General features: G+C 37.5%; 1 protein-coding gene across 1 annotated transcript in view; it reads right to left on the bottom strand.

Moving 5' to 3' along the window:
* Positions 1-7,540, bottom strand: part of Hr96 (Nuclear hormone receptor HR96) — a 120,265-nt gene extending 112,725 nt beyond the window's left edge. Inside the window, exon 1 of the mRNA XM_090373429.1 lies at positions 7,373-7,540. The gene's annotated coding sequence lies outside the window, so the exon portion shown is untranslated. The remainder of the gene's footprint in view (positions 1-7,372) is intronic.
* Between the last annotated feature and the right edge of the window lie 15,925 nt (positions 7,541-23,465).

The raw sequence follows: 23,465 nt of genomic DNA, 5'->3' as shown, positions 1-23,465 counted from the left end.
TTTATCACAGAAGTTTATCGAGGAGCTAAATCACTTTGTAATAACTAAAAGGAAACTGGAGGAGAAATTGTTGAGGATGTACATAAAAAAGGCATCTGTGGTGGATGGAATGTATCCAATTATATTAAGGCAACAAAAGAACTAAGCAAACCCTTAGCCATAATTATGAGAGATTCCTTGGATGCAGAGGGAGATCGCTGCAAATTGGAAACATGTTAATGTAACTCCAAATCACAAAACTGGGATCAAATGGTGACACCAGTAATTAGAGGTCTCTTAGTTCAACTTTTGTTCCAGGAAAAATAAAGGGATTGCAGGATCATCTAGACAAGACTGCAGTAATAATTCAGACACAGCATGGGTTTCTTAAGGGGAAGTCTTGTCTGACCAATTTGATTGGATAATGTGGTCACAAAGGCACTGAATATAAAAAACATAACTTTGAAATCATATACTTAGATTTTAGGAAAACTTTTCATACTATTGCACGTCGGAGATTATTGTTCAAAATTGGACCAGTATGTCATTAAGGACAAGTTGCTACAATGGATAAAAATATGGTAGAGTAGGACAAGCCAGTGAGCAGTAATCAATGGAAACTGCTCTTCGTGGATTAATGTTATTAGTGGAATCCCCCCAAGGTTCGGTATTGGGCCCATTGTTGTTTTCTGTATTCATCAATGATATTGATGAAGGTATTGAAGAAGGTTGGCAGGGTTGTTAATGACAGTAACGACAGTATGCTACGGCAACAGGATCAAGAAAAGTTGGGGAGATGGGCTGAGAGGTGGCAACTGAAGTTTAATATTGACAAATGCAAAGTACTGCATATGGTTAGCAGTCACCCCAAAGTAACGTACCAACTGTGCAATACTACATTGAGGGTAATGGAGAATTAAAAAGCTGTTGTCAATGATATACAAAATTCTTGTATATCATTGACAACAGCTCAAGAGTTCTTGTCAATGATATACAAGAATTCTGCTAGCAGAGATAAGGTGGTGATTATCCTCTTCTATAAGGCAATAGTCAGGTCAAACCTTGAGTACTTCATACAGGTCTGGAGACCTCATTTTAGGAAGGATGTAGAGCTGTTGGTAGAAGTACAGAGAAGGGCAACAAGATTAGTGAATGAAACAATGGGATGTTAGCATTAGCATTAGTAGAGGCATTTGATGCAAGAAAGCAAGCTTATGCAGCATCAGCCAAAAAAAAAAAAAACCCACTTCCACTTCACCCCTCTGTTCATTCAAAATACCTGTCCAGCTGAGCCTTAAACTTATTTAGGCTATCAACCTCCACCACAAGGGATGGGAGTCTGTTCCACCAACCAACCACCCGCTGGCTAAAGGCAAATTTCCACACGTCTATCCTACATCTGTCTTTCCTCAATTTGAATTTATGCCCTCTCAGGTGATTTTTCTGAGCAAGAGGAAGAATCCCATCAGCATTGAGCATGCTTAAACCATTCAGGGCTTTATACACCTCTATCAGATCACCTTGCTGGTGCCTAGTCTCCAGACACTGTAATTTGCAAAACTTAAGCCTTTCTTTGTAAGAGCACCCCTTTGTTCCATTCACTAATCTTGTTTCCCTTCTCTGTACTCGTTCCAGCAGCTCTACATCCTACTTGAAATGAGGCCTCCAGACCTGTATACAGTACTCTAGGTGTGGCCTGACCATTGCCTTATACAATGGAATAATCACCTCCTTATCCCTGCTGGAAAAATTCCTGTATATCATTGACAATACTAAATGAGCTACTCTTGCAGCCCGTCTGCACTGCTCAGAGAACTTCATATCTGCCTGAACAACCACCCCCAAGTCCCTTTCATTGTCTACCACTGTCAGTGTAGTACCACAGAGTTGATACGTTGCTCTGGGGTTGCTGTTTCCCATGTGTAGTACTTTACATTTGTCAATGTTAAACTTCATTTGCCACCTCTCAGCCCATCTGCTCAACCTTTCCAGATCCTGTTGCAGCAGCATAGTGTCAGTAGTGTCCTTGACAACCCTGCCAACCTTTGTATCGTCTGCAAACTTGGACATTAAGCTTGATATACCATCATCAATATCATTTGTAAATACAGAAAACAATAATGGACCCAACACTGAATCCTGAGGGACTCCACTAATAACATTAGTCCACGATGAGCAGTGTCCATTGATTACCACTCTCTGTCTTCTCCCCCTCAACCACCCCTTTATCCATAGCAGCAATTTGCCTCCAATGTCACACTGCTACAATTTGTGTAGCAGTCTTCCATGTGCAACAGTATCAAAAGCCTTTCTAAGATCCAAGTATATAATATCAAAGTTATTCCCTACATCCAGTTCTTTTGTGACTGCATCATAGTATCCAATCAAGTTGGTCAGGCAAGACTTCCCCTTAACAAAGCGATGCTATGTCTCAGCTATAACTAAAGTCTTGTCTAAATGATCCTGCAGTGCTTCTTTAACCAGTGCCTCCATCAATTTTCCTGGAACAGAAGTTAAACTCACAGGTCTATAATTACTTGTGTCAGCCTTTGATCCTCCTTTGTGAATTGGGGTCACATTTGCACATCTCCAGTCTATGGTTACCTCCCCTGAGTCCAAGGAAGCTCTCAAAATTATGGCTAAGGGTTTGCTTACTTCCTTTGCTGCCTCCTTTAATATAACTGGATAGATCCCATCCACCCCGGGTGCCTTTCTTGTGTTTATCTTCAACAGTTTCTCCTCCACTTTACTCCCAGTTATTTCAAGATTCTGTAGCTTACTGCTAGAGTTGAATACACCTCTGGCATTCCCTTTGCTGAATAACTCCTCATGTGTGAATGTCGATGCAAAATATTCATTTAGTTTGTTAGCTACCTGAGTAGGATCATCAACAGTTGACCCATCAATATCAAGTGGACCAATCTGATTCATCCCCTTCCTTCTAGAGCTTACATAAGTAAAGAACTCTTTGCTGTTTTTCTTTGCATCCCTTGCTAAAGATTTCTCGTAATCTGCCTTCGCCTGCCTAATCTCCTTTGTAACTTGGTTGCATATCAACTTGTATCTATCATAGGCTTCTGTGTCATGTGTTAAATTTTTTGTGAGTATCCCATGCATTTTTCTTCTCTGCCATATGCCTCATTAGTTCATCTGACATCCATTTTGGCCTAAACCTTGAACAATATTTCTTAGTTGGTATGTAAAGCCTAGTAGCTTCCAAGATAAGTTCTTTGAATGCTTCCCATTTTGAATTTGCTGTTGGTCCCACTGTATAGAATTTAAATACTGTCTCAGTCCATCGTAGTTGCCTTTATGAAAGCAATGACCCTTCCCTTTACCCCTAATGGTAGTTACCTCTTTGAGTAAATCCCACTTCAGCACACTGTGATCACTGCCACCTAGTGGTTCATTTATCTGCAGATTCTTAATGCATGAAGAATCACTACTGATAATCAAATCAAGAGTATTACTCCCTCTAGTTGCCTCCCGAACATGCTGATGTAGAAAACAATCATGCAATAAATCCACAAAAGCCCTGCTAGTGTGTGAGTAACCAGCCCCCAAATTCCAGTCAATATCTGGAAAATTAAAATCTCCCATTATAAGACTCTCTGATTTACTGGCCCACTCTATTTCCCTGTACAGTACCTTATTATACTCATCAGAGTCATTAGGCCTATAGCACACTCCTACTCTCAATTTTGATCTCCCAATGCTTATGTCACACCAAACTGACTCAACACTGCACTGTCCAGCGATGTCGACTGGCTTCACTTCCTTGGTTTTTATGTGTTTCTTAACTAATAGCATAACCCCTCCCCCCCTTCCTATCCTGTCTATCCTTTCCGTAGACGTTGTACTCCCCAAATTGCAGTTCTGCATCCCTTATATCTGTGTGACACCACGTCTCTGATATCCCAACAATATCTGCCTTTGATGTTTTGAGCAATACCTCAAATTCATCAAATTTATTTACTAAACTCCGAGCACTGGTGTACACGCAAGTATACCTGCACCTGTTTCTATTCTTAGCTACCCTAACACAACCCATGTGTTTACTTGTACCGCAATGGCTCCCAGCAGTCTCTGAAATACCATGCATCTTGTTTTTCAGGCTTCTGCGCATTCTAATAGAAGCAGTGCAAGAATCTCTTTCACCTCTGCCAGTGGCTACTGTCAATCTATTGGTCTTTGTCTTCCCCCAAGCTAGCAGTTTTCCGACCCACCTAACACTGCCTCGATAGCATCAGCAAATATTCTTGCACCCTTTCTATTTAAGTGTATCCCATCCCTGTAGAAGCAATCTCTCCTGTTAACAAGTACAGTCCAGGCTGAAAAAAATTCTACCCCTTGAGCCTTGCACAATCCCTCCAGGGCCGAATTGATCGACAAGGCTCTCATCATATACTCCCTCCTATCGTGTCTGGGCAGAATTGCAGACACTTTCAAATTCAACCCTAATTCTCGGCTTTTGTTACCAATAAAGGCTTATGTTCTGCAAATTGCCGCATTTGGAGACTAGTTGCCTGCAAGGTGATCTGATTGAGATGTATAAGGCCTTGAATAGTTTGAGCAAGTTTAATGCTGATGGTATTCTTCCTCTTGTTCAGATTACTAATCTGAGGGTGCATAAATGCAAATTGAGGAAAGACAGTTGTAGAATAAATGTGCGGAAATTTGCCTTTAGCCAGCAGGCAGTTGATTGCTGGAACAAACCTCTATCTGTCGTTGTGGAAGTTGATAGCTTAAATAAATTCAAGGAAGAAGTGGAAAACTTTTGGGACGAATGGATGGGTGAAGTGGGAAGAGTTTTTTTTTTTTTTCGGCTAATGCTGTTATAAGCTTCCATTCTTGCATCATACGCCTCTACTAATGCTAATCGATGTCCTTACCAGGTCCACATTTTCATCAGTTTTCGTAGATCTAGGACAGCCTGGTCACTCAAAATCTTCCAAGTTGTCTCTCTTCCTTCTAAAAGCTGGATATCATTATTCTTCTCTTTCTTGGTGATTCCCTTCTAGTTCTCTCTTTCTCTCTCTCTCTCAGGGTAACTCGGGGAAATTTTTTTTTTTTTGGCTGGTGCAGCATAAGCCTTAGGCTTCCTTGCACCATATAGCTAATAATAATAATAATAATAATAAAAATCATTTATGCCACTCAAAAGCACGATGAGCTCTTATCATAGTATCTTCTCTATAACCTTGACATAACAATTCATAACTTTCAGTTGGTCTTTTCTTTAGTTTTGTCAAAAATTTGAGATTGATTTATTCTTTGATTCTTTTGTCTGTTTCTAGCAAACTGCAAAAACACAAGGTAATGAAAACTTGTCTCAATGGAAAGCAAATGAGTGTATTACAACACAACTTGGCAGACAACTACAGAAAGGTTCAAGATCATCTGCTGTACCTTCATTTCACAGGTGGAACTTGGTGTGTAGCAGCTGTGCATAACAGAGTCTTGATATTTAATAGTCACACCTCATATAAGCTCAAGAAGGTTTTTCAGTTCATAAATAAAATCAAAATTTTTTTGTTATGATTTCATTTAGTTATTAAAATCTTAAAATAAAAATAATTTATTAAAAATACTAAATAAAATTAATAAAATATTATTTTAAAATATAAAATAAAATTAAATATTAGCCCTAGTAGTGGCAAATAATACAAGAAAGCAAACGTATACAGCATGACCAAAAAAAAAAAAAAAGGTGGGAAGGAGCAGCAGTGCGTAGCACACGCTTCTCGATTAGACCGGGGTTCGAGCCCGTCACCACCAAATACGGAGGATGTGGAAAGGTCAAGGGAATGACCACCGCATATTCATGGAGCAATATGGCCTTAGTTGCAAATGCTCCTAAAAACCAAATAACAAGCTCAATCCATTCAAAGCCTAAAATAACTCAACTGGTTACCTTGCAGGTGCCTAGTCTCCAGATGCTGCAATTCACAGAAGTGAAGCACTTCGTGAAGCCCTTAACAATCTCATTGCCCTTCTCAATATTTGTTCCAGCAACTCTACACCTTCCTAAAATGAGGCTCCAATACCAGTATGCAGTACTCAACATTATCCCATTGTATAAATAAGGCAATAGTCAAGCCATTGTCATATACAACAGAATAATCATTCCTTATTCCAGCCAGCAAAATTCCTATATATCATTGGCAAAGCTGCATAAGCTGTGCTGGCAGCCTGTCTTGCACTACTCAGAGCAGTTTGTATCTGACTGCACATTTGCCCAAATGTCTTTTTAATTTTCCACTACCCTGAGTGTAGTACCACATAGTTGGTAAGTTACTCTGGAGTTACAGCTATCCATATGTAGTACTTTTTATTTGTCAATATTAAACTTCAATTGCCATTTCTGATCTAATCTGCCTAACTTTTCTACATCTTGTTGAAGTGCATCCTGTCATTAACCACCCTGCCAATCTTTGTCATCTGCAAACTTGAACATTAAAGCCTGATATACCTTACTGTTGCATATCTTTCGATTATTTCATCCAGGTTTAAAACAGATCAGTTCTGTGATGGCCACTAATACTAGAAACATTACAAGAATTTTAACTGGTATAAAAAGATTCTCCAATTGTGCCATCAAATTATTTGACCACAGGAATTGCATGATTTTCAGTGGAGAAATTATTGGTGTTTGAAATGTTTTCACAGATATTTGAATTTTTATGTAAATCAATGCAAAAATGTCTTTTCTGATCATCTTTAAGCAGAATTTCTATGTCCACACAAATGGTATTCAGCTGGCCATATTTCTGTGGCAAAATGCAAACTGCAGAGAACTTGGAATTAATTATTACATTTTACAATCAACAGAAATCCATAATTCAATTGCATTGTCTAAAATTTTAACGAGCTAACAATTTAGTTTCAATTGTTATCTACTAACAATTTGGATTCAAAAATTGAACCCAAAATTTCTTTCTCTATTATTCCAACTTTTTTTGGGTTCATTATCATTCTTTTTCGGCAACAAAACCTTGTTCACTCAGATTCAGTTCTCTTACCAACTTTTTTGCATCATCTATAGAAGGCATTTAAATTTATCATCTGTCCTGAATCAACTTTTAAGGTATTTGATTATGTTCGAAGCAAAGAGATAGCATGTGCCCTATTCAAACTGAGCTCTTTGGGGGCTTTGGCAGCGATTTTTATTTGGCTAAAAATGTTATACCAAAAAAATCAGGCAACAGATAAATTTGCTTTAATTTTTGCAACAATCAAAATCAAAATTTGTTTTTTAAACTTCTGTTGCTAACGTGGTGTCTGACACCAAGTTAGCAATGTTTTGCTAGAAACATGTTTTTAACGTTCTGCTGCTAACATGGTGTCTTTTTTTTATTTTTATTTGTAAATGAAATCAAATGTCCACACGTACCTTTGCCCATAAATATCCTCTGACTAGTTGTTCAAAATTTTCTGTTCTCATTTCAATGTACAATGAATAAGGAGACATCAATCTTCTGTATGGCATTTAACAGACACCAGATGAACAAATGCATCTACGTTTCTTTTTCCTACTTGCTTCTGCTAAATGTGACATGAGTGTCTGAGTTTCAATCTCAGGTTCAGTGACCTTTAATTGTAAAAAAGACAATAAAAACTTTATTATTATTAGTTTCTCTCATTTATTTTCATGAGAGGTTTTTTAAGTGGGTTTAGAAATTCATGATTAGGAGATCCCTGTTTTCAATTCAGTAAAAAAAAAATAAAAATTAATTTCTCATAATTAAAACAAAAATGGAAATGACACCAATCATCCTTGGATTCAGAGGAGGTCTGTACAGACTGCACATGTCGGAATGCATCACCAATTCACAAAAGGCAATCGAAAGATGACATGAGTAATTACAGGCCTGTTAGTTTAGCTTCTGTTCCAGGGAAAATAATGGAGTCACTGGTTAAAGAAGCACTCCAGGATCATCTAGACAAGACTGCAGTTATAGCTCACACACGGCATGGGTTTATTAAGGGGAAGTCTTGTCTGACCAATTTGATTGGATACTACGATGTTGTCACAAAAGAACTGGATAGAAAAAATAATTTTTGATATCACATACTTGGATTTTAGGAAAACTTTTAATACTGTTGCACATGGAAGACTACTATAAAAGTTGGAGCAGTATGGCATTTAAGGCAAGTTGCTGCTATGGATAAAGAGATGGTTGAGTGGGAGAAGACAGATAGTGGTAATCAAAGGACACTGCTCTTCGTGGACTAATGTTATTAGTGGTGTCCCCCAGGGGTCCGTGTTGGACCCATTGTTATTTCTATATTTATCAATGATATTGATAAAGGTATATAAGGCTTAATGTCCAAGTTTGCAGATGATATGAAGATTGGTAGTGTTGTTAATGACACTAAGGACAGTATGCTACTGCAACCGGATCTGGAAAAGTTGAGTAGATGGGCTGAGAGGTGGCAGCTGAAGTTTAACATCGACAAATGTAAAGTACTGCATATGGGTAGCAGCAACCCCAGAGTCACGTATCAACTATGTGGTAGTACACTCAGGGTGGTAGAGATTGAAAAGGATCTAGGGGTAATTCTGCAGTTAGATATGAAGTTTTTTGAGCACTGCAGATAGTCTGAAAGAGTAGCTCATGGTGTCTTGTCAATGATATACAGGAATTTTTCTACCAGGGATAAGAGGGTGATTATCCTCTTGTATAAGTCAATGGTCAGGCCACAACTTGAGTACTGCATACAGGTCTGGAAACCTCATTTTAGGGAAGATGTTGAGCTGCTGGAACTAGTACAGAGAAGGGAAATGAGATTAGTGAGTGAATCAAAGGGTTGTTATTACCAATAAAGGCATTTTTGCAGAACTAAATTGCTGCTTAAATAGTTGCTGTTACCAATAAAGGTAAAAGCAACCCTTTAAGCAGCAATTTAAGTTCTGCAAAAATGCAGAGTCTGAAGATGAGGCACCTGCGAGGTGTTCTCATTGAGGTGTATAAAGCCTTGAATGGTTTGAGCAGGCTCAATGCTGATGGGATTCTTCCTCTTGCTCAGATTATTCGCCTGAGGGGCCATAAATTCAAATTGAGGAAAGAGGGTTGTAGAATAGATGTGCAGTAATTTGCCTTTACCCATTGGGTGGTTGATTGCTGGAACAAACTTTCATCTGTCATTCTGGAAGTTGACAGCTTAAATAAATTCAAGGCTGAACTAGAAAAAATTTTTGGATTGAATGGATGGATGAAATGGAAAGGTTTGTTTGTTTTTTTGGCTGATGCTATATAGGCTTGCTTTCTTGAACCATATGCCTCTGCTAATGCTGAAAGTGACAAAAGGTTAAACCTTTTGATTGATAGCAATCAATTTTTTTTTTTTTTTGCTGCTCTTTTGATTTTTGGCACCCCCATAAAGTTCAATGCCCTGAGCCAATGCCATGTTGGCTTACCCCTAAGACTGGCCCTGCAGGGCCAACAGGAAAATATTTAATACTGGTGACTCACTGGTTGGGGATTAGCAGTTGTTATTTTATATACCTTCTTAACAGTGTCTTTAGTCTTGTATATACTAATTTATTTTGTTCACTTTAATTTTTCAATTTTTAATTCACTTTTTCTCATATAGTGAAAAACTGCTTTTCATCACAATGGAATGTTTTCCAATATTCAAATTCGTGGATAAGTGAAATTCTGGTAGAGTTTGTGGACACAAACAGTAAATGAGCTAATGCCAGGAAATGACACGTAGCGAAAAGAACCTTGAAAAAAAAAAAAAAAAAAAAATGAATATGAATGTTTTCAATGTTACTATTTCATTTTTATAAAATTCATTACATAAACAGGCAGCATTCATACAAATTTATTATTTTTTTGTTTTGTTTAAATATATTAATTTTAGTGTGCTTTGTAAATATTAGCTTAATTTTCATGGTTCTATTTTATGGTATAAACATTTTTATAAAATTTTAAGTATAATTAATCAACTTTTCTTTAATTTTTTCTTTAATGAAAAAAAAAAAAGTTCTGGGGAAAATCTGGTTACAGAACAGCTTGGATAATTCGAAATATTAGTTATTTCGAATTATTTTTCTGTCTGTTCGAACCTCCTATTCTATGAAAAAAAAAAACATTTAATTTGAATATTGGATAATGCGAAATAATTTTGATGCCCCTTCAGCTTCGAATTATTCAAGCTCTACTGTTTGGATAATACCACCTCTCCACCAATAATTTGTAGTTGCCAAAAAGGACATTTGCAAAATTTTAAATTATTGAAAAAAAAAAAAAAAAGAAGAAATAAAGTTACTAAGCACTGCAATTTAAGGATAAAGGGCACACCATTGATACACTCTAAACACAAATTTAAAAAACATTAAAATTGAGTTTATTAAAAATCTGGGACCTGCCAACAAGGGATGCGATATCATTCCCTGTTACAAAGGGTGGTACCACTGACGGATAATGCCTTGGGTCTCCTCCGCCACCCACTCATTGTTTTTATTTTATTTTATTTGTAAATATTCAAGCAGGCATTATAGTATAACCCAGCGGTTTTCAACCGGGGTGCCGCAACGCATTCCAGGGGTGCCACATAATTTGAGTTTCAGTTACTTAAACTTATTATTTTTTAATTTATATATTTATTTCATTATAAAAAGGTGTACGGCATTTTTTTAAATTTTGTGGTGATCTATAATTGTGTTTACTTAGTACCTCTATATAAAGAATAAAATTATTATATATATATATATAATTTGTATTATGAATTGTAATTTTGTTTATAGATATATTATTGTAATAACTATCATATAACATATATTTTTTTTTTAATATTAGACATATACAGAGAGAGAATCGGATCTAACAGGCAATTTTCTGCCACAAAATAAAATAAATTACTTAGGGGTGCCAAAAGGTCAAAAACCACTGGTATAACCATTTAGATTATTGTACTAAACTCTACTTCCTTCATTCACCAAAAAATGTTATTTACTATAACACATGGCCAGTTCGTGATTACAACTTCTTTTCAAAATATTACCGTAAATTTTCTCTTCCACAATCATAATTAAAAAATGCGGACTTCATCAAAAGTTTTAGTGCGAAGAATTACACCCCCCCCCCTCACAACACAAACACGCATTAATCCACAAGCCATGATCGACATTTCTTCAAGACTTACCAACTTCAAAAACTTGATTATAATTCAACGGACAACCTAAAGTACGTCCCTAAAAGAAAAATACTCTCCTAAACGAACCACAAGATATATTATCATACTTAAACTTTCAGAAGCCATTTTCAATCTGAAAATTATCACCATGAGTCAATTGTTGATATTTAATCACGAGGGATGACGTCATTATCAAACAGCAGACCACCATATTATATACAGTAAATATCATTAATAAATGTAATCACCTTCTGCGGAATACCAATTAAATACATTTCCGTGACATGAATAACACACAAAATATCACAGATATCTCAAAATTTGCACAGAACGTGATAACAACAATAATGCTAATAAATCGCTCTTTATTTTTAAAAATCAAAGGAAATGGATGCAAAAAATAATTTTGATATGATATACATACTTGGATTTCAGGAAAGCTTTTGACGCTGTTGCACATAGAAGACAACTGTACAAATTAGAGCAGAATGGTATTAACGGTAAGTTGCTACAATGAATAAAAGGATGGTTGAGTGGGAGTAGACAGAGGGTGGTAATCAATGGACGCTGCTCTTCGTGGACTAATGTTATTAGTGGAGTCCCAAAGAGTTCGGTGTTGGGCCCACTGTTGTTTTGTATATTTATTAATGATATTCATGAAGGTATATCAGGCTTAGTTTCGAAGTTCGCAGGTGATACAAAGGTTGGCAGGGTTGTTAATGACAGTATTGGCACTGTGCTACTGCAACAGGATCTAGAAAATTTGGGAAGTTGGTCGGAGAAGAGGCAACTGAAATTTAACATTGACAAATGCAAAGTACTGCATATGGGTAGAAGTAACCCCAGAGGAACGTACAATCTGTGTGGTACTACACTTAGTGTAGTAAAAATTGAGAGTAATTGTGCAGTCAGATATGAAGTTTTCTGAGCAATGAAGACAGGCTGCAAGAGAAGGTCATGGTGTTTTGTCAATGGTATACAGGGAAAAGGAGGTGATTATCCCGTTGTATCAGGCAATGATCAGACCACGCCTTGAGTACTCCGTACAGGGACTGGAGACCTCATTTTAGGAAGGATATAGATTTGCTTGAGCGTGTAGAGAAGAGCAACAAGGTTGGTGAGTGGAATGAAGGGATCCCCTTACCAAGAGAGGCTTAAGATCTGCAAATTGTAGCGGCTGGAGACTAGGCACATGCGAGGTGATCTGATTGAGGTATATAAGGCCTTGAATGAGTTGAGCACGCTGAATTCTGATGCGATTCTTCCACATGCTCAGATTACAAACCTAAGGGGGCATATATGCAAATTGAGGAAAGACAGTTGTAGAATAGATGTGTGGAAATTTGTCTTTAGCAAGCGGGTGGTTCATTCCTGTAACAAACTTCCATCTGTCGTTGTGGAAGATGATAGCTTAAGTAAATTCAAGGAGGAACTAGGCAAATTCTCAGCGTTGTTATGGGCCTTTATGAGAGCTTGAAGGACAGGGTGGATGCCCTCGAAGGAAATAAATTGAGGGGCCCATCAAGCTCTCAGCTGCCCACATCAACGCCAGAGCTTGCACTTGGTCATCAGGCAACACAGAAGCAGCCCCCTAGGCAGAATGCGCTGGTCCCACAGGAACTAGTAGTTGTTGGTGACTCTATTGTCAGGGAAACGGGGTACATGCTTTGTAAAAAGGATAGGTGGAATAGGACCAGGGTATGTCTGCCAGGGGCAAAGGTTGATGACATTGTAGAGCGGATATCATCTTTTAAGGGCACAAAAGGTGATATAGTTGTACACGTTGGCACGAATGATATTAAGAGTAGGAGACCGGCGGAATTACTTAGCAAGTACAGGTCACTGCTGAAAAAAAGCCGTGAATTAGGGTTGAACTTGAAAGTGTCTGCAATTCTGCCCAGACACGATAGGAGGGAGTATATGATGAGAGCCTTGTCGATCAATTCGGCCCTGGAGGGATTGTGCAAGGCTCAAGGGGTAGAATTTTTTTCAGCCTGGACTGTACTTGTTAACAGGAGAGATTGCTTCTACAGGGATGGGATACACTTAAATAGAAAGGGTGCAAGAATTTTTGCTAATGCTGTCGAGGCAGTGTTAGGTGGGTCGGAAAACTGCTAGTTGGGTGGGATACAAGGACTAATAGATTAACAGTAGCCACTGGCAGAGGTGGAAGTGATTCTTGCACTGCTTCTATTGAAATGAGCAGAAGTCTGAAAAACAAGATGCAGGATATTTCAGAGACTGCTGGTAGTCATTGCGTTACAAGTAAACACATGGGTTGTGTTAGGGTAGCTAAGAATAGAAACAGGTGCATGTATACCTGCGTGTACACTGTTCCACAGGCTTTTCCGTCATATTATGCTCTTGCCTATCAATATACTCGTGAATCCTCGCTATAGCAAGTCAGCACAATATCATGTGAATTCCAGAAAAGCCTGGGTTTCGAATGATCTATCTAGTGGTTCAAATTAGGACAAAATCCTGCGCCCTCAAGTCTCACTCAACATGTCACAGTGAGCGTACTCGCAGCGACAGAATTGCGTTGTGTTTTTCATCCCGAAACAACTCTTAGCTAAGGGCTGGTTCGAAATGCCGCCATAAATGATTCTTTTAAAAATGATTGTTCAGTGAATTTTATGTAATTTAGAGAGAATGATCAGAACGCAAAATAATAACAAACAAAATAAGGTTTATTTAACATATATGTATACAAATGAGTACAATATAACTGGTAAATAAAGTAGATTAATTGGTATTTAATTGTTAGACAAATTAATTGAATGCAAGCATTATCTTGCTGTTAGCTATATTACAATGTTGTAATATTCTTCATATGGTTTTTCCACTAATTCCTTAGCAAGTACAATGTGATTAGTGTTTGTCTTAACATACCACTGTTCGAAATATGAGACAGGTAATTATATTATCTTAATAGTATAATTAGTAATTGACAATTAAATTAATAAGTCGCATTATTATTAAAGTTGAATACTAAGAAAATAATACAGTTGTCGGGGTATATTTATGTGAGGAAAGGTGTCTTATAAATGCATTAAAACGTATGCAGGTAATAGGTTGGCTTTTGGGTGATTTAATACAGTTTGTTATTAAACAATAAGGGTTGTCTTACCCGAAAATATTCTGCAACGCCTCGGGGGGGGGGAGGGAATCTGTTCCAGACATCAATATAGTTCTTTTCTCATCTTTTCCCTCGTAATTATTAATTTACATCTTCTTTACACAATGACAAAAATCGGCCAACCGTATCACTACTCTTTCTTCAGTCATGTCTTGCACAAAGATCACTGTCTGTGTGCCTCTGTCTGTCTTTCTTCCCCTTTTCCAATATATACCTCCGCATCCCCTCAACTGCACTCCCTAAGAATTGTCTTATTCTCACGAGTCAACTATGTGGGGGGGGGAAGAATTAAATGGATACTGTACCATGCACGGAGTCGTAGTGACAATTAATATCTTTATAAAGGTCTTGTTATGCAAGACCTGCTGTGCCTTGTTCTGGTAATTTCTACTCATATAACAATTCACCGTTCTTCGGACCTTTGCATTCGATCAACATTCTTGTCCGCTCAGGAGAACGGGTGACGTCACTGTGGTGTAGTATTACGGCGAGCGCACCCCTGGGGTGTTTGAATTCGAAAGTAAAAGCTTAGCTCAAGTGACGCTATCGTTATATAATTTAGTTGTATAGGCCGTGAAAAATATATCAGGCATTATTAGGCCAAATACCTCTTGAAAATAAGTGAAAGGGCTGAAAATGAAAAATATTTTTCACACACCTTCCCCCTACGGATAAGAAATTCTGAGCGCCGAGAATTTCACAAGCTCAAAATTTCTCAAGTTTTTTTTTTTTTTTTTTTTTTTAAAAAAACGTGTAACATGAATTCTACCGGTGTAAAAAAAAATGAAGTGACAGACATCTTTCCTCTTACAGAATTCGGATTGTTCTCCACTATGATAAATGGTACCCCAAACAAAAGGAAATAATGTGTCTACATACACTTTTCAAAATCTTCTGAGTCCTCTAATCCTACCTTGGATGAGCCAACAACTTGGTCTGCAGACCTTAAACAAAATCCCATATTAGCAAGTAAATTTTCACAAGAGGTGTTTATCATATATGCAATGTCTATATTGTAGCAATGTTTATTTTTGTATTAACACAAATTGTAGTATGTTGCACTGAATGTTCTCTACACAACGTCTGAACTGGACATTTGAAGCACTGGAATACTGATAGGATTGTTCATTGTTGGTCAGGGAAAAATACTGGAACTACTTCTCAAAGAATTCTTTGGTCACATTTCCTTTATATCAGCATTGACTCCACACAATAGTATTACATGCAACAAAAAAAATCAAAGAATCTGTATCTATTCTTTTTAACAAAATAAGTATAATATGACAGTAGATATACTATTCATCATGACAATTAACAACTGAGACAACGCAACTATTCAATACATATGACATCCTTTTATAATGAATGTATTTAAAAATATATCAAGTAAACAGCAAAAAAAAATATTCTGCTAACAGGTGAACATTTTTTTCTTATGCTATCTTATTTATTTATTTATTTACCCCTTTTTTTTTTTTTTTTTTTTTTTTAAAAGAAAAACATAGCAGACATCAAACATTAAATGATTATATGATATAAATCCTCAAATATAATTAAATTCCTGCAACTAATATACAGAATTTGCAATAAGAACAAAAAATCAAAGAATACATTGAATAAATATGGCTACAAGTACTAACTTATTCTTGCAAAGTTATAAGTAAAAATTTAGGCAGTTATATCAACTGACCAATTGTATAGTTTTAACTGTTCAGCACCTTCTGATGGTGCAACCATCATCTGTGGAGAATATCTCACTAACTCTCCAGACAGAGAGAGTTCTGGGGTTCACAAATCCTTTAAGTTCAAGCCTAAGTACACTTGTCGGCTGTGAAGACAACATAATATTCCTTGAGTGATTTCATAGAGATAGTCCTTCACTATTAACTGGAACACCATGTCAGAGCATGAGAAAGACTAAATGTTCACTACAGTTCTGAATAATAGAACTTTTTGCATGCCTTCAGAGGAAGGACAACCATCATGCACATAAAACTGAGACTTCCTAAAAAAATATCCTCTAAGCAACTGAGCAAGAAGATAGTAAAATGTTAAGTGGATCTCATTTTCTCTTTTTGTCTTTCTTTTTTTCTTTCTGGACAATTTGTTCAACTGATAGGTTCACAAACTTTATTCATCTTTTCAGATTTGTTTTGACTTGTAGGAGAGGGAGTGAGGTCTCATGCCATTTACCCTTCATCTATACACTTTCCACTCACTTTTCTTGTACTTGATCACATTCCAAAACTGTCACCTCCTTATTTCCTTTCACTTCTTTTCAAAAAATGGATTTTTCTCTTTATTTTCCAAAACAGAAACACATAAGTCACTCATGACAGATAAACAAGATTCCCATAAAAGGAATTGATAACCAATCTCTAAACTTGAAAATGAGCTCTGATCTTCTCAATCAGTGCACTATTTTAATCATCAGCTATTTGGATTATCAAGGGCAAGAGCACAAGATTGATACTTCAACAGTTTGCTTACTGTTCCCTTTTCATTATTGCAGTTGATATAGTCTAAATATGCACCCATCCAAACTCTCTTTACATTAATACAATATCATTAACCTTTCTAATGTCATGCATGATAAAGTTCCAATTGGTGGATAAATTTCTTTCCAAAAAAAAAATATTTGTGGAACTAGAACTCTGATTTATATGGTATCAAAACTTTAGCTCCGGATGAGGCTGAGTATTCTTTTCAAAATGGTACAAGGAAAGATTCTCTTATCTTCATCTAGAAACACAGGTGTTACTATTTATTACACTCTACTCTTCTCTTCGGAGGAACGACAAAACAAGCAGTAACTGGGCGGAACCAGCCGTCCTCAGGCCACTTATTTCATCCGATCTTCAAAAGAAAAAGCCTAAATATATATATAGACATATTTATATTTTTTTCCAGAATCTTTTCTCTTGTAGTGAAATTTTAGTCAGCAATGAGAGAGAGAGAAAACAAAAGAAACTAGGGGGTGCACCCAAAAGGCCCTAGTATCCACTGCAACCTTCCTCTCTACATGGCCTATGATTGCAACATGTTTTGTGGAAGAAGACTATAATATAGATTCCATAAGAAAATATTTTCCTCGATGGTCAAATTTGAATAAGAGTTCTAGTATTTATCTTCTTTTACCTCCTCTTTTGTTTTTTTTTTAAAACAACTCCTGAAAATAACTCTTGTTTTTATTTGAAATCCAGATTCTCTTTCCATGTTTTCACCTTCATCCTTTAATCCCCTTTGCTCACTGCATCATCCATAACAAAACTGCTGATAAACACAATGCTTGTGTCTGATGAGAACTAACCTTTCTTTTCCCTTTATAAGTAAAAACTTCATGGGTCTGATACTCTAATTAATCAGAAACTTCATTTAATGTATCTCTTAGCTTATAAGCAAATCATCTTCAACCGAATGCAATATTCATCTCATGCCACTATGCATCAATTTAGCATGATACTGGAATCATTATTCTTATATAACTTTCCCTCTCCAAGAACTGACTTCTTTTCTTTAAAGATGGAGGAAACACAATAACAAACTTTTCCTCATACTGTTTTCTCTTTCTCACAAATTTCAATTTTGCTTCTTTATAGTTTTAATCTCTCCACGCATCTCTTATAAGACCTGCCAAATCAAGGCCTCTGTCATCATTTGGTGTATTTAACCTCGCGGTAAGTGGACTTCCCAACATCCACTGAATAGTCCTATCTAATCCACTGGGTTGATCAGCGTGATCTGCACTTCCATGTTCTTCTGTATTTTGATCAGAAGATTCGCCTCTCTGCATCTCTGTTTCATGAGAGGAGCTTCCATGTTCTGTTCCTACTCTACTGTCAGAAGCTGATTTGTGAATTCTCACTTCATTTTGTGACGGTGGATTGAGGGTTACCACATATGGTGTGTGAGTTACACGACTACGACTGCGCAAATTATAGTCATGTGTCTGTGCTGGCTTATGGGTAGATTCAACTGTCTCTTCAGACTGTTTTATCACTGACGGCCTCTTTTGGTTCTCATTTGAAGATGTCGTCAAAGGTTCTGGAATAGGTGCAGTTCTGGTTGGCTGCAAATACACAGGTTGGGGGTCTATGGGTGGGATTAAATCACATTCTTCTATTATGGGGTCATCAAAGATCCATGTTTCTTTTGGCACTTTTGGCACTGTCTCTGTACCAGATTGATCTTGTATTTCACCATCTTCTGATTCTTCTGACTCTTCTACTCTAAGTTCAGGAAACACTTTTCTATTTACCACCTTTGTCAATCTGTCAACATGCACTAACTGCTTGTCCTTAGGTTTATTTATATTCTGTATTTCAAAATTGACTGGAGAGGTCTGATTGATCACACGGTAAGGTCCTGTACTCAATCGAGCCAGTTTCTTCGTGGTACCGGCTTTCACCTTAGGAGTGAAAAGGTAAACAAGACTTCCTACTCGAATATTCTTATCCACAGCCACTGCTGCTCTACGTTGTTCTTGTTTCTGCACTGCTTCTTCTAAATGTTCAGAGACCATTTCATAAGCTCTACGGAGTCGTGCACACATTTCTTCTGAATAGTTCTCTAAGGTGCGTAACTTGGCCTTAATTTTGCATGCCATAAATCTGAAGGTAACACTAAATCTCTGCCATAGATTAAAAAGTTGGGTGTTTCTTGAGTAGAACTGTGAGTTGCAGCATGATATACAGCCACAACCAATGGAATCATTTCGTCCCAGTCAGTCTGAGTCTGATTTATGACATGGGATAATATGTTCGCTAAGGTACGGTTTAACCGTTCCACCTTGGCATTGCACTGCGCATGAAACGGAGAGGTATGAATTTGGTGAATGTTCAATTTTTCACATACTTGTCGCAATAATGAGGACATGAAATTTGTACCTTGATCGGTGAGTATGTATTTAGGAATTCCATGTCTCGCTATCACATTGTTTATAAATGCGGTGGCTACTTCATCTGCCTTCTGAGTTTTGAGTGGAACTGCTTCAACATAACGCGTGAAATTATCCACTGCTAACAATAAATATTTGTGTCCTCTCAAAGACATAGGAAGTGGTCCTAGGATATCTAATGATACTCGCACCCAAGGTGAATTTTCACTGGGAACTCTCATCAGAGCTGCTTTAGCTTTCGGATTGTATCCTTTTCGTTCCAAACACGATGGACATGACTCAATATAATTCTTAATGTCGCTGTAAATCCCAATCCAGAAAAAATTCTTTTTTACCTTCTCTAATGTCTTCTGTAGAGACCAATGGCCTCCGTTGTCGTGGCATGCTTTCAATACCTCTGTCTTTAGGCCAACGGGGACCACTAATTGTTCTGTTGGCTCTTCTCTTGTCGCTCCAGGGTCAGATAAAGTGTAATGATATAGTATTCCCTCTTTAGATAAATAGAAGGAATCTGGGATTTTTGCTGATGCCTGGGGTATTCCTTCCAATTGTTCAATTAACTTTTGTAAAACTGGATCTTCTCTTTGCAGGGTTTTAATTAAATTTCTGGTTTGTTGCTGGGGCATCACCAATGATTCCATGGTTAAATCAGCTGATATGGGAGCTACTAACTCAGTTGTTTTAGCCTTTCTTAGCCCTTTTTTCTTTTCATCCTCTTCTAACACTGGCCTTGAAAGAAAGTCTGCGTTTGAATGTACTTTACCAGGACGGTACTGAATTTGGAAGTCGTATTCTTGTAAAAGCATACTCCATCTCGCTAAGCGGGGGGAAGGATTCTTCAGATTGAGCAAATAACTCAAGGGTTGGTGATCTGTTATCAGGGTGAAATGATTGGACACTAAAAAAGGTCTGAACTTTGTTACTGCGAAAACAATAGCCAAAGCTTCTTTCTCTGTCGTACTATAATTCAATTCTGACTCCTTTAATAGCCTAGAAGCATAGGCAACTGGCTGTCTTGTATCTTCATCCATCTGAAGCTCGAGACAGGCCCCTACACAGTACGCTGAGGCATCAGTAGATAAAAGAAATGGTTTTGTAAAGTCAGGAAAAACCAACAGAGGTTCAGTTGTCAAGGCAGTTTTCAGTTGATCGAAAGCGTGCTGCGTGGAACAGTCCCAAACAAAAGGTTTTTCTTTTTTTGTTAGCGAAGTGAGAGGTCTTGCTATCTCTGCATAATTGGGAATAAATTTCCTATAGAAACCTGCCATTCCAAGAAATGATCGGACTTGTTTTACGGACCGGGGGGGGCGTGCGTCTCGAACGGCGACTAAGTTTTCTCGATCCGGACGGATGCCTTCAGAACTAACTAAATGCCCAACATATTTAAACTGTTCTTTCAGGAACTCACATTTCTTAGGTTTTAGCTTAAGGTCGTATTCTCTCAGACGCTGGAAAACCTTTCGCAACCTCAAGAGATGCTCATTCAGGTTGGGCGATGCAATAATTATATGATCAAGGTAAGCGAAAATCGATTCTTCCCTGAGACCATGAAGCACTAATGATAAGGCTTTCAAGAATGACGAAAATCCATTCTTTAATCCATGTGGCATTCGAGAAAACTCAAATAAGGCTTCTCCAGTAGTGAAGGCGGTTTTGTGACGATCAGCTGGGTGCACCTCAATTTGATGGAATCCACTTCGCAAATCAAGTGAAGAGAAGTAGCGCGCTTTCCCTAAAAGTTGGAGAATTTCATTTAAATCTGGGACAGGATATGCATCTGAAACCGTTTTCGCATTCAATCTCCGAAAATCAATACAAATCCTATATGATTGGTCCTTTTTGCGCACCAAAACAATTGGCGCTGAATATGGGGAGTTGCTGGGTTGAATGATGTTTGCCTCCAAAAGTTCATTCACCTGCCTTCGAACTTCATCTTTCAACAAGAAAGGAACTCTATAAGCTGACTGCTTAACCGGTATGCTGTCCGTCAATTTAATTCTATGTTTATATACCTTTGAATTTCCTAGCTGAGCTGGACACTTGGCAAAAATGTCTCTATATTCATACAACAAGTCTGATAGTTTACGTTTCTGATCACCAGTCAAATGATCCAGATTAAAATCATTTAAAGTCACAGGAGATGTCTTATTGTCTTCTACTTCCTTACCTGCAAAAGTAACTGGATTAATTTCAACCCTTTCCAAACTAGCAATACCCATCCCCTTTGGAAGATATAAAGGCTCAGTTGACAAATTTGCCACTAGGACTGATACTAATCCATCGGCCTGTACTTTGTCCACTGAACAACGGACAGCTAAGTCCTCATGACCAAGGTTATAATTAGGCTCTGTTAACACAAGTTGTTCTGTGGAAACAGCAAGCTGGTTACAATATGCTGTCACCACCCTTTCGGAATATCCAGGTAGCACATGTTTACATGTGAGTTTAGCTACCACAGGTTTAGAACTCATAATTTGTTCCCTAACACCTACTTCTCTTAAACAAATATTCAATGGGATTGAGCGAACCATTTTTTTACCTAAGTCAATTATGAACGAAAAACGTCTCAAAACATTCAATCCTAATATAACATTATATTGTCCAGTGAAATTTCCATTAGCTACCAAAACATTATCTTGAAAACATGCATTATCCAGTTTAATGTTTACTGTAATTTCAGTATGGATCGGTACTACATAACCAGATACACCCGTTACCGTCAAGTTTGGAGCTCTTGGATTTAGAGACTTATCATGTTTAATTTTATTAAATAAGTCTGTATTAATTAAAGTTACGCTAGCGCCTGAATCTACCAAAAATTTAGCCTCAACATTTTGAACTGATCCCATGATCAACGGCAATTGAGAATCGTTATCTAAGATATAAACTCCATGTTGCCCATTTTTGTGGTTGGCATACGATTTAGCTCCTCTATAATAATTTTGACCTGGTAACACATTTCTATGACGCAGATAGTCCCTTCTATTTCCTTCTGACATCCGTTTATGTCAGAAATACCTATCTCTATCTTGTCTGTAACTTACATTATCTACCTGGTTAATTTGCCTACCAAAAATCGCTTTAGGGTGAGTTTGTCCCTGATTAAACTTATTTCTAGGTATTTCTTTTGTTGCACCCGTGTAAGAGTTCATATCTGTCCTATTTCGATTATTATAATACATTTTATTTGCATTTTTAACCCCATTTCCATTAAAATTGCAACTTTGTGTATTAACATAAGGCGTCCGATATTTTGGTAACTCAGTGTATTCGCGCGCTCCGCGACTCGGGCACGGGCGGTTAGAATAAGTTGGCGTCGGTCGGGAGCTGCTCGGACGACGGCAAGCGGTCTAGCGTCTTACTGCCTGTCTTGCTTCGTACGTAGGGTTACAGTATACATGCTTCCCAGCATAGCACGGAGCAGGAACGCGTCTCTCACTTTGGGCGAGTTCATTGCTACTGACACCTGAGGGCATAGCGTCTCTTCGTTCGTCAGACTGCGAATACGTAAAACTGGGCGCTCTGTTATTGTAGGAAGGAAAAAATGGATAAGCTGCAGTATCAAAATTTTGACACCGTTCCGTTTCGTAAATTGGCGTTTGTAAATTATTACAAGTCGCGTTACTTACAGCTAATGCTTTAAGTGATTGTTTTAAGTCCAGTATTTCATTTTGTAAAGGTTTAATAAATTTTTCAAAATAATTTTCCTGCTGGCTACCGACTACTTCATTATTAGATTGACAATATATGGCATTAACTGGTTTATGTTTTGTTCCTGTAATAAGTTCATTTGTTTCCTCTCGTTTCGAGATGATCATTGCCTGATGGAAAGTGAGGGGGTTTTGTGACAAGACTATCCTTTTAATTTTATTTGAAACACCCCTAAGAAATTGGGCTAACATTGCCTGATCTAAAATCGACTTTGCTTCAGGGGTTTCATTTTGTATCTTAAACGCCTTTCTTGCCAGATTTTGAATTCGGGCTCCAAAGCTGGCGACATTTTCGTCAGGTTTTTGCACAGTATTAGCGAATTCGCTTAAACAAGTGACTATGGGTTCCGTTTTTTCAAAGTGAGCTAAGAAAGCATTTTTGAACACGTTATAATTTTCTTCCTTACGCAATTCAGTGGATTGTGCTAGAAATTCTGATGCCAAAGAACGAAATTTAGATCTTGAAATGGCGATCATTTCTGAGCTTTCCCAAGCCGCTAATTTCCCTACGCTTTCTAAAGTTTCAAAAAAATATTGGACCGATGGGCCTTCGTCTGTACCAAAAAAAGTAGGCACCAAACTTAGGTAACCTGCG

This window comes from Mastigoproctus giganteus, chromosome 5 (genome assembly GCF_048544385.1).
Source record: "Mastigoproctus giganteus isolate SK-2022 chromosome 5, ASM4854438v1, whole genome shotgun sequence".
NCBI lineage: Eukaryota > Metazoa > Arthropoda > Arachnida > Uropygi > Thelyphonidae > Mastigoproctus > Mastigoproctus giganteus.
Note: the sequence above shows the minus strand (reverse complement) of the source record. Positions and strands in the feature narration are given on the sequence as shown.